This window comes from Eulemur rufifrons, chromosome 2, assembly GCF_041146395.1.
Source record: "Eulemur rufifrons isolate Redbay chromosome 2, OSU_ERuf_1, whole genome shotgun sequence".
NCBI lineage: Eukaryota > Metazoa > Chordata > Mammalia > Primates > Lemuridae > Eulemur > Eulemur rufifrons.
This window is the reverse complement of record NC_090984.1, coordinates 106,427,852-106,438,217: the sequence shown is the minus strand read 5'-3', so window position 1 is coordinate 106,438,217 and position 10,366 is coordinate 106,427,852. Positions and strand designations below refer to the sequence as shown.

Here is a 10,366-nt window from a genome sequence, read left to right as displayed (position 1 = left end):
GTGTTTGGGCAAAATGTTCTGCAAATGTCTGTTATGCCCATTTGTTCTAGAGTCCTATTTAAGTCCAGTGCTTCTTTATTTATTTTCTGCTTGGATGATCTGTCCAGTTCCTGTCAGTGGAGTATTGTAGTCCTTGGTAATTACAATGCTGCTGTTTATTTCTTTGCTTAGTTCTAGTAGAGTTTGGTTTATAAATCTGGTGCTCCTGTGTTAGGTGCATAAATATTTAGGATTGTTATGTCTTCTTGTTGAACTGCTGCCTTTGCCATTATATAATGACCATTTTTGTCTTTCTTTACTACTGTTGATTTAAAGTCAATTTTATCTGATGTAAGAATAGCTATACCTGGTTTGGTTTCCATTTATATGGAATATGTTTTTTGTTGTTGTTGTTGAGACAGAGTCTCACTTTGTTGCCCAGGCTAGAGTGAGTGCCGTGGCGTCAGCTTAGCTCACAGCAACCTCAGACTCCTTGGCTTAAGCAATCCTTCTGCCTCAGCCTCCCGAGTAGCTGGGACTACAGGCATGCGCCACTATGCCCGGCTAATTTTTTCTATATAGATTTTTAGTTGTCCATATAATTTCTTTCTATTTTTAGTAGAGACGGGGTCTCGCTCTTGCTCAGGCTGGTCTCAAACTCCTGACCTCGAGCGATCCACCCGCCTCGGCCTCCCAGAGTGCTAGGATTACAGGCATGAGCCACCGCGCCCAGCCTGGAATATGTTTTTTCCATCCCTTCACCTTGAGTCTGTATGAGTCCTTGTGGGTTAGATGTTTTTCCTGGAGACAGCAGGGTTGTAGTTTTTCATCCATTCAGCCAGCCTGTCTCTCTTGAGTAGGACATTCAGACTGTTCACGTCTATTGATAGAATTGATATGTGAGGTACTGTTCTGTTCATCCTGTTGGATATACCTTATTGTTTTGTTTTACCTCTTGTGCTATTGTTTAGTATGAGCTTTGAGCTTTAGCTTTTGGGTGGATTTACTCTGGTGGGTGTGTGTTGTGCTGAACCATGTATAATGTGGTTGTGTATAATATTTCCTTCAAGCCAGTTCTGGTCTTTTTTTTTTTTTGAGACAGAGTCTCACTCTGTTGCCCTGGCTAGAGTGCCGTGGCATTAGCCTAGCTCACAGCAACCTCAAACTCCTGGGCTCAAGCAATCCTACTGCCTCAGCCTCCTGAGTAGCTGGGACTACAGACATTCGCCACCATGCCCGGCTAATTTTTTATATCTATATTTTTAGTTGTCCAGCCAATTTCTTTCTATTTTTTAGTAGAGACAGGGTCTCACTCTTGCTCAGGCTGGTCTCAAACTCCTGAGCTCAAACGATCCTCCTGCCTTGGCCTCCCAGAGTGCTAGGATTACAGGTGTGAGCCACCATGCCGAGCAGCAGTTCTGGTCTTAAAATATTCCCGCAGTGTTTGCTTGTCTGGAAAAGTCTTTATTTCTTCTATATATATGAAACTTAGTTTTGCAGGATACAAAGTTCTAGGCTGGCAGTTGTTCTGTTTAACAAGACTGAAGATGGGTCCCCAATCCCTTCTGGCTTTTAACGTCACCATTGAGAAGTCTGCAGTTAGCCTGATGGGTTTTTCTTTGTAAGTTACTTGATGTTTTCACCTCACAGGTCTCAAGAGTTTCTCCTTCATGTTGACTTTGGCCAGTCTGATGATTTTGTGTCTTGGTGATTGCCTCTTTGTGATGAATCCCTTAGGTGTTCATTGAGCTTCTTGTACCTGGGTGTCTCAATCTCTAGCAAGACCAGGCAAGTTTTCCTCAATTGTCCCCTCAGCCCTTGTGCATTTTTATTAAATTTGGAAAATATTCAGCATTGTTTCTTCCATTTCTCCATATATTTTTTCTGTTCCCTCATCTCTTTCCTCTCTTTTGAGGTTTCCAACTCTTGCACTTATATAAGGTGAAGTTGTTGCATAAAGAGAGTATCAATACTTTTTTTCATTACAAAATTATTTTTCTCTTTATTTTTAATTTTGGATAGTTTCTTTTGCAATGTCTTCATATTCAGTATTCTTTTTTTTCCTTCTGCAATATTTAATCTGACACTAATCTAATCAAGTTTAGTTTTCATCTTATAAATTGGATATTCATTTCTAGAAGGTCAATTTGGGGCTTTTTTCATATTTTCTTGTTTGTATGTAACTTTTTGAATTAATTTACTTACAGTTATGGAGGCTAGAAGTCTGAAATTAAGATGTTGCTAGGGCCATGCTCTCTCTGAGGACCCTAGGGGAAGATCCTTCCTTGACTCTTCCTAGGTTCTAGCGGTTGCTGGCAATCCTTGAAATCCTTTGGCTTGCATTACTGTGTTATCTCCTCTGTCTTCATATGGTGTTCTCCTTGTGTGTCTCTTTGTCACTATGTCCAAATTTCCCTCTTTCTATAAGGACATCAGTCATTGGATTAGGGCCCACACTAATCCTGTGTGAGCTCAACTTAAATATCTACAAAGACCCTATTCCAAAATAAGGTCACATTCACAGCTACTAGGTGTTAAAACTTCAAGATATCTTTTTGGTTGTACATGGTTGTAGGTTGAACAGTGTTCTACATGGTTGTAGGTTGAACAGTGTTCAACCTACAACCATGTCCTTGTTTGATGATTCTTCTATTTGTGTCAGTTCTGGTTGGCTTAGATTGGTTGATTTTTCTCCTTAAAATGAATTACATTTGCTTCTTCTTTGCATCCTAATAATCTTTGTTTGGAGGGCAGACATTGGAAATGTTACCCTTTTTGGTGCTGAGTTTTTTGCATTTGTATGAATATTCTTGACATTTGTTGTCATATGTGGTTAAATGACTTTGAAACAGTTTGGGATTTTGGGATCCTGCTTTTAAGGTTTTTTAGGTGGGACCAAAGCAGCATTTAATCTAGAGCTAATTATTCCCCTTTCCTGAGGCAAGACCCTTCTGGGTACCCTACCCAATGCTCCATGAATTATCTGGGGTTTCAATCTCGCTGGTGGGAAGAGTGACTATTCCTGGTCTTGTGTGAATGACAGGCACTATGTCCTCCAATCTTGTTAGACACTTCTTTCAACAGCCTCAGTTTCTTCACATATATGTAATGATTAGTACTCTACTGAATATTCCACGGAGACCTTTTGTAGTTCTCTGGACTTTTATCTCTACACAGCTCTCTTTTCTCCTGTAGTTTATCCAGCAAACTCCAGCTACCTTTATCTTCCCAGACTCTCTGCTTTGTCTGCCCAATTCAGAGCATCCATTGGGGTCTGCCTGGGTTCCTTTTCCTTGCACCATGGCCTGGAAACTCTTTCAAGGCAGTAACTTGTGGCAATCATAAGAGTTGCCTTATTTGTTTCCTGTCTCTCAGGGATCACTGTCCTTCTTTGTCTGATATCTACTGTCTTGAAAAGCATTGCTTTATATATTTTGCCTATTTTTTTTTGTTTGATTCTAGGAGGAGGGTAAATCTTGTCTCTATTACTCCATCTTTGCCAGGAACAGAAGTGGTATGCTGAAATCTGTAACATTTTAAATCAAGATTTAGATAGCATGAAATTGGCTTAGTGGAGATCATAACATAGGTAAAAACTCCTATGCGTACACAGTTTCAATTTAGTAAATTGGAACATGCCTTCAGGATAATGGTGTTCTAATAGCCTGCTCAACAAATTGCTATGATAATCAATAAGGAAGTTTTCTTTCCTTAGCACAACTTTCAAATTGGGGCAAATAAACACATGAGATTAGGTGATGATCTATCTTTATGATCAGTTTAAATAAAGAGAAAAGTGTGTGCACTCAGATCTATTAAACACACATGAAAAATTCCTTTAAATGTAACAAATGAATGAGAATAGTTACAGAATACTACATTTTCCTTTTAGGAGAACCATTAGCATGATTCAAATATCAGAAAGTGGTGTTTGGCAATTAATGCCTCTGTGTATTTCATCTTTTTTCAAAAGGTACTCACTAAAGTTGAGCATAAGCTATATTACTTAGGTACACTAAAAGTGTTTTACAATTTTGGTTTAGTACATTAATAGCTGCTCATTTTGACCTAAATGCATATGAATTGCTGTGTTTTATATTTGTGATGCTCTTGACAGTGATAACTGTCTATAATCAGCAGGTATGTAGCTGAAAAGAACATTATGTGATCAACACAATTATGCTTCTACACAATGAATAACTACAGATGATTCTTTGAGTAGTGGGCAATACCGTGGTTGCAACATCTTGTTTTTTATTTTGACTTGTCTTAGACTTGCTTCTTAGACAAGCTTGAAAACTTGATGTAGAAAGAGTCAACAACCATTTATGATTGTCTCCTGCTGGTGTAGAGAGTGGATTGCACCACTGTCTTGATTGAGAGAGCAATTTGAGTAGTTCCATTCAGTCCCACCATACCAGCATATTGGGGATTTCCCTTTTACCCTACCCTTAACATCATACTTGGTGCCTTCTTTCTTATGACTTACAATTGTCCTGTGATATTACAAGGGAGCTTGACCATCTGTGGTGGCCAGATGGAACAAAGCAAAATCTAATGATATAGGTGGTTATCACTTGGGTTGGTTAGTCACCGGGCAAAATGCAGGCTGCTTTTGAAATGACATCCTCTCCTGATGCCAATGGGCAGGACAGCTAGGTTCAGGTTATCAATAGTACTTTATTGAGTGGAGGCTGGGCACTCTATGAATATGGACTTTCCCCCTACACCTTCAGGTCTGCCCCTCCCTCCACACTCCTTTCCTATTTCTCCTTTTCCAGGACCCCCTTCTTCTCTGTTTGTTATCACATTCCCCGTCAGGAATCTTTTGTTTTAGAGGAGCGCTCTGGTTCATAATATTTTCTTCCAAGTCCTTTGCTTATATCATGACTCCTTTGTGAGAACAGGGCTGGCTTCATGGGTCTGTGACCCACACAGTTGCACAGGGCCCTGTATTGAGAAGGGCCTGTTGCTTGGTTTAATGCACTGCTGTTGTCAAAAATGACATTCTTAATCTGATTGAACAAGGGCCTCACATTTTCATTTTGCACTGGGCCCCCAAATTCCATATCCAGTCCTGTCTGAGAATCTTTATTGTTTAGTACTCAAAGCCAGGAGGAGACTACTTCTCTTTCTTCTTTTTTTTTTCTCCCTCACGTTCTCTTCCTTTCTGCTTTCTGTGGTTGCATCCCATCTCTAAGGCCATGAGTGCAGAACAGCTTAGCTGGCTGAAATGGAGATAATGGGAGAGCCAAAAGGAAAAAAAGAAATATTTGAAGAAAATTTTCGTTATTATTTCAAATATATTTTTCTGTCACATGGACATAATCACTCTGCTGTTGTTGTTTCATCATAGCATGAGTTTGCAAGTTACTGGTGAAATACAAATTCTGTTCCTTCTCCTTAAGTTAGCACTACCTCTGTTTGCCATCTGCAGCTTCTTATGTAATAGCTTTCTTCCCCTGACTACAATTATCCATTGTAGACGAGTTGGGTTATGGTGATTGTGCTAATGCTTTTAGACTAGCCCCATTCCAGGACTCTTTATTGATTAGCCTGTCTAGATGTTTAATGTTTGGTATAGTTCACAAGTGTTTCTGATGAAACTGCTCAAGAAATCAGATGTGGATCTCAGATCTCACAGGCTGGACTGTTAGGCTTCACTAATGTAATCTTAAGAAACTAGATGTGGACCTCAGGTCTCACATACTGGACTGTTAGGCTTCGCCAATGTAATCTTAGTCAAGTCTTTTTGCATTTCCATCAACAGAACTTATTTTAAGCTTCACAAGAGAAATTATCACAAGACAACAAGGTATATTCTTTGTCCTAAGCATCTAGAACAAAATAATAAAGTCCCAGTGTTCATGAAACTAACAATTTAGGATATCACAGTATACATCAGCTAACATACATTGAGTGCTTACTATGAGCTATGCACTGGGCTAAGTGCTTCACACGCATTAATTTATTTTATCTTCCAAACAACTCTACACATGAGGTGCTATTCTTACCATCCACATTTGGAAAAGGAGGAAATGAAGGCACAGAGTAATTAGGTTACTTGCTTGAGGTCACATAGCTGGTAGGTATCACAGCTAAAACTTGAATCCAGGTGGTCTGAGTCCAGTATCTGTGCATTGAACCACCATCCAGCTACCTCTACTATATCATGGAAAACAACTACAGGAACTATAAGTAGGAATAAGAGACTGGAGCCAAGAACTTGGAAGTTGTTAGGAACAGGGCTTTATTCTCTTAGGCTTATTCCCTCTGTGGCTGCACAATTTACTCTTGCTGCTTTACTTATTTTTCTCTCTCTCTCTCCAGATTAGCTTTATCAGTTTCTTCTTGAACACAGATGAAGATGGCCACTTCACTGTGACAGCCTCAGCTCTTACCTGTACAGCAGGACTTTTCAGGCAACCAATTTGGAGCTTGAGTCCAATTTTAAGTTCTCAGAAGATAAAGAGCCTGATTGACTCAAATTGTTTCAGGTGTTTGTGTACTACTTGTCTAATCAGCCACGGTGAAAGAGGTAGGGGCTTTGTATAATATAAACAAGGCTTTGGGGGCCCAACACTGAGGGTATGATCATTCCCAGTTAAGGGGTGATATGGGAGAGGCACACCAAAAGTTATCTGCTACCTCTACCTCTATCAAGGTATTATGTAATGAGAAGATCATTGACACTAATCCTAAATGGGTACAATTTTGAGGAAATCGTGTGTTGATACCTCAACCCCCAATGTTACTGTATTTGGAGATAGGGCCTTTAAGGAGGTAATTAAGGTTAAATGGGATCATAAGATGGGGCCCTAATGCAATATAATTGGTGTTCTCAGAAGAAAGAGAAACCAGGTACATGTGCACACAGGGGAAAGGCCATTTGAGGATACAGAGAAAAGATGGCTGGCCCTCTGTGAGCCAAAGATAGAAACCTTAGGAGAACCCAAACCTGTTGACACCTTCCTCTTGGACTTGCAGCCTTCAGAACTGTGAGAAATACATTTCTGTTGGTTAAGTCCCCCATTCTGTGGTATTTTGTTATGACATTCCCAGTAAACTGATATATCATGTAATCTCTGTGTGCCCCTATTTACATGGTTTGCAAAAGAAGGGTATTGCAAATAATCTTTGTGGGTTTTTCCAACTGTAAATTCAGGTGATTCAGCTGGAGTGTGGTGTTATGGTTGGATAACATGTGTGGGCCATGTCAATTAAAAGTAATAAATATCATTTGGGAGCTACAAGACAATTTTGTATAAAATATATTTTGTTGGTTTTAACTTATTTTGTCTATTTGGTTCAGTAGAGGAGAAAGATTCTGTGATCTGACTTCACTACATTTTTTTCTGGATGTCACATCTGTCAATTGAGAATGCATCAAGTGCACCATATGGCACCATAAGCTGCTATGAATTTAATGATGTATTTAAAAATTTCTTGTTTATAATAAATTCAAATTTGATTTTTGACTTTTTGGTCCCAGTTGTGTCCTCTGATTTTTGCTTTATTTGGTTAATACCACTTTAAAAATGGTGTCCCCAGAATTGAATCCAACTCTCTAAATACAGTTGAGCCAGTGAAGAGAGGTTGTGGACAATCAAGTTTTATGAATGCAGCTAAAGGTTACATTAGCTTTTCTGGTAGTCATTGTTCCTACAGTTCACCAGATATCACTTCCTCAGTAAGTTTCTCTTTTATGACTTTCCATCGAAACCTATGCAGTGTTCTATCACCCAGCTTTGTAATAATTTATTAGTCTGTTTCTCTCATTTGGCTCTGAGCAACTTGAGGGCAAGGCCTACGTTGTGTATTTCCTCATTACCACTACTTCTTCAGTATCTAATACAATGTCTGGATCCTAGAAAGATCCAGCATTCATTTGCTGGATTATATGAATGAAAATAATTGCTTTGAAAATTAAAATGTTAACAAATGCATGGAATTATTATTATGCTTCTGCATGCATATGGGGCAAGTTTCTGGCTGTTCTGAATTTTCTTAATTTCTGCGTCAGGTGGAGTGTGTTCCTGAGTAACAATTTTGAACAAGCAGCTTGATGATAGATACAAATACATAGGTAGACCTTTAGAAGAATTATTTTTTGTTCAAACTGGATATGAAATGGCCCTTACCTCTCCGTGTTGGCCAGAAAAAATATCTGAATGATTCTACTGTATCAAATTTGTGTGCTAATTATTTATGACTCTGTGTATGTGTGTACATGACAGAAAGAGAGAGAGAGAGAAGGAGAAAGAGAGAGAGAGATAAGAAGGAAGAAGGGGAAGTGAGAAAAGAGTGAGAAGAGAAAGCTTTTTAGAGGGGACCAACTCGAAAATGGATTTTTACAGTACAGAATTATTAGAATAGGGAACTCTTGTCATTTAACATGATCTAGCTCTTCTTGAGGTAGCCAGGAAAGCTTTCATAGATGAGGTAAAGTTTGATTTTAGCCTTGAGAAGGAAGGGTAAGTGGCCTTTTCGGCAGAGTAGAAGAAAAAAACCATCCATATGACTAATTTTATTGTTGCTTCTTCTTAGCTTTTCCAAAGTTCAGCTCCTTGTTAAGGTTTTTATTACCTCTTCATGACTGAAACCAACTTCCCTGAGTGGTAAAAATATTTCTTTCATATTCTAGAATGACTGAGAAGACACCCTAGACTGAAGTAGCCGCAGTAATGAATTAACAGCCTCAGAGTCTACTTTTAGTTTGTCATGAATGAGCTAAACTGTGTGATCTTAGGTGAGTCACTTACTCTTCCAGGTCTAAAAGGTTTGTTTAGATAATCTTCTCTGTTCTCTTCCAGTTCTAAAACTTTGTGAACCTTTGGGCCCTGGTATTAAGGAGATTTTTACATTTCACTGCTAGAAATTATCCTTTCTTGTCCTCTAAGGAGTAAAATTACAGTCAGGGCCAAGGCAGCTGCTAATTCACTTTCTATCTGGAGTTTGCCTCTTACAGAGACTACTACTGGCCCTTTAAAAAAAACATTAAGAACAGGGCGAGAGGGCGCGGCCGAGGGACTCAGGTGCCCGCTAATCCGGCCTCTTCCGGAAAAATTACCCGAAGGCCTGTTTTGTGGCATTCTGGGGCTTGCAGTTTCTTTTGGGCTGCGGTCCCTTGGTAACTCTTTGTTCTTGAGGCGGAGATGGACTACAACTCCCAGAGGGCCAAGCGGCGGCAGCGGCGGGGTCCTGTACTCTCGCTGTGGCTGGGCGGCTAGTTCAAGTTGCCATAGCTGCAAGGCTGGGGAGACCAGAGTCGGTTGCGCCGCAGCATTTGGTCAGTTTGCACCTTCTGGGTTACCGGTAGCCGCGGGAGCCAGGTGGAGCCTCGGCGATGATCCGGCATTAAAGACCTGGGGTCATCCTCTGTTTCAGGTACCTGCCCCTTCATCGCCTCTCTTGTCCTTTCTCTATCACTTCCCTATCTTACCATAGACGTTTTAGGTCACACTTCCCCCTTTCCCTGGGGTGGGGACACCACAGTTGCGGAGCTCTGGGATGGAGCTGTGGATGGGTGGAGTGTGTGCCGAGGTGAGGGGAAGACGGGGTGCCTGGCATCCCGAGGCCTCCCTCGTAGGCAGGGGTGTCCACATTCAGGTCCTGGCCAAGTTTTCCAGTGAATTTGGTCTACGTTGTCCTCCCTTTGGGAGCAGCTTGCCCTGCCTCTAGCATCTGTGAAGCTTTAGCAGTCTAGGGGACAGGACTCCTTTTGTAGGCCCTCCCCCAAACCGTCTGACGTTTGCTTGCCTGTCCTGCTATGTAACTTGTTTGTTTCACCTGTTTTGTAGTCACAGAAAGTTTGCTGCCCTTGGGAACACTGTATCGGTGACCTGTCTTTCCTATGCTGTTTAGGGGAGTTGCCGCAACCTTAGCTGTTAGCAATCCCTTACAATTATTTCGTAGGAATACTTGACATTGAAACCCAGCTGCATCTTTTATTGGTTTGATGGAGCTAGTCTATTATGCAGACGTCTGGTAAAACTTGACCAACATTTTACTTTGCAGCGTTGATCTAAGTATTATGCAAAGTATCTAGCACAGTGCCTGGCACTGTGCAAGTGCTCAGCATTTGGTTTTTACTTTTATTAATTATGCAGAACTGTGTTACCTGACAGAAGTACAGTGTGAGCCACACAGGTAATTTAAAATTTTGTAGTACTCACATTAAAAAGATAAAAAGAAAGTGGTGAAATTAATTTTAATAATTTACTTAGCAACAATAGTTTGAAAATGTTTTCAACATGTAGTAAATATAAAACTTGTTGAGATAGTTTATATTCTTTTTTTAAAAAAATAGTACTAAGTCTTCAGAATCTGGCATGTATTTTATATTCATAACACATGCCAATTTGAACTGACCAGAGCTCAGTAGCCA

At 40.2% G+C, this 10,366-nt stretch overlaps 1 protein-coding gene across 1 annotated transcript in view; it reads left to right on the top strand.

Annotated features, from left to right (window-relative positions):
• Positions 1 to 9,207: 9,207 nt before the first annotated feature.
• CEP128 (centrosomal protein 128) overlaps positions 9,208 to 10,366 on the top strand; it is a 340,191-nt gene continuing 339,032 nt past the window's right edge. The window contains exon 1 of the mRNA XM_069465188.1: positions 9,208 to 9,366. The gene's annotated coding sequence lies outside the window, so the exon portion shown is untranslated. The remainder of the gene's footprint in view (positions 9,367 to 10,366) is intronic.